We start from the raw sequence: 1758 nt of genomic DNA on the forward strand, positions 1-1758 counted from the left end.
ATAATTATTTTGTGTGTATTCTGCCTATACCTACAAATCAGTTTGGAAAAATATAATAATTTCTGCATAATTAATGCTTTAAAAATAAAACTATCTTCCTTTATTATTCAGAAAAATACAAAGAGTGATTAGAAAATAAATTTTTACTACATGAATAAAACCACCAGAAGGAAAATTACTATTATTTTTTCCAGATTCACACACACAAAAACCAAACATACATAAATGAATTAATTCCTATCGCTTCTCGGCCTTTTGGCTAAGATCAAGTGTAGTATGAATTAGTTCCTATTTATTGTTTTATAAAATATTTTTTGTCTTCTTAAATGGAAGAAAATTGACTTGTTTTAAACAATTACTTAATAGCATGTTTGTTCAAAGACCAAATGGTCTTAAAATTAATCTGAATATAATTAGACATTTAGCTTGAGTTCATTTTTATTTTGTTCTCTTTAGCTTTATAGCTTTAAATTTTACAAAAATTAGCTTTCCATTTGCACGAAAGGCATTTTTAAAACTTCAAAAGAGGGAAGGGGGAAGATGGCCGACAGGGACACCCGCATACTCTGAGAGCTCCTCCAAACAAAGCGGGATTGGCGACCAGGTAGCTGAATAGTAAGAGTCTGGTGAGTGAAATATCCCCCTGGGTCAGCACCCCAGTCCTACCCCACGTATTTGTCCGGAGCAGGGGTCTAGGTGAAAGAGGACCGGACTAGTGGGACATCTCTGGCCACTAAGCTGCCGTGAGCTCACTGGCGACCGGCTTAGGCTCCATCCCCAAACCCGGCGCCTAGGCCAGAGCCACTTGCCTGCCCTGCCTACTCCAGCGGCCCACTCCCCACTCCCTATCGCGGATCCCCACTGGGAGAGAAGCTTTCCTCTCCCGCAGTTCCCCTCTCCCCACAGGGCAGCGATCTGCCCTCGGGCCCACGTCCCTCCCTCCATTCATCCAAGCTCAGGGGAGCGGACCCGCGGGTTGTCTGGCGACCCCCACGGGGGACCATCCACCCGCACCGCTGCCGCGGACCTCTCCACCTGCCCTCCGTGCGCTGGCCTCCCACCCCCGCCCGCCCCCGCCAGCCCCTGGCAGCCTAGCGCCAGCTCCACTCCTGGCGGGGACCCTGCGCTGAGCACTTCCCGCCAACAGGAGCCATAGCCCAACCCGCGCCTGTCCCGGACCCTGAGCTTCGGCGGAGCGCCTCGCCCCGCGCTGCTGAGTCTGCCCACCAAGGGCCCCCCCCCTGCGCAAGGCACAAGAGTAGGTGCCCTCCCCAGGGTGCTGCGGGGACCCCGGCGGCCGCGACTCTGAGCCTGAGCAGAGGAAGGGCACTATTGCCCCCTGCGGTTTCGCGCCAAGCCTCCTTTGCCAGCGCCATTACCCCCTGCGGTTTCGCGCCAAAAGGGCGGAGAGCGAACACCATTGTTCCCTGCAGTGTATCGGAGGGGCCCGCTCACAGCCCGGGCAGATCAAACACTCCACCTGCAGTCTCGGCTTTGCAGTCCCTGAGGAGCCGTCAGTGAGCTCCAGCCAGCTCTCACCATCTGGGGCCCTGTTGGGTCCCCAGTGCCAGCCCTAAGCCTGCCGCAGCCCGCCCCAGCCACCCCAGGAGACGGCACAGTGGCCTGAGCCTCCACACAATAAGGTTACTCCTGTCTCCCAGAAGCATGGGGCCTATTAAAGGATCAAGGAAAAATCAACAGACCACATCACTCCCAACAAAAAAATCAGAAAAACGAGGCACTTTAACAGACCTAACG

At 52.7% G+C, this 1758-nt stretch overlaps 1 pseudogene; it reads left to right on the top strand.

Moving 5' to 3' along the window:
* Positions 1–239: 239 nt before the first annotated feature.
* On the top strand, positions 240–324 carry LOC142451983 (U2 spliceosomal RNA; annotated as a pseudogene).
* Positions 325–1758: the final 1434 nt, after the last annotated feature.

This window comes from Tenrec ecaudatus, chromosome 6 (assembly GCF_050624435.1).
Source record: "Tenrec ecaudatus isolate mTenEca1 chromosome 6, mTenEca1.hap1, whole genome shotgun sequence".
In the NCBI taxonomy this organism is placed as follows: Eukaryota; Metazoa; Chordata; class Mammalia; order Afrosoricida; family Tenrecidae; genus Tenrec; species Tenrec ecaudatus.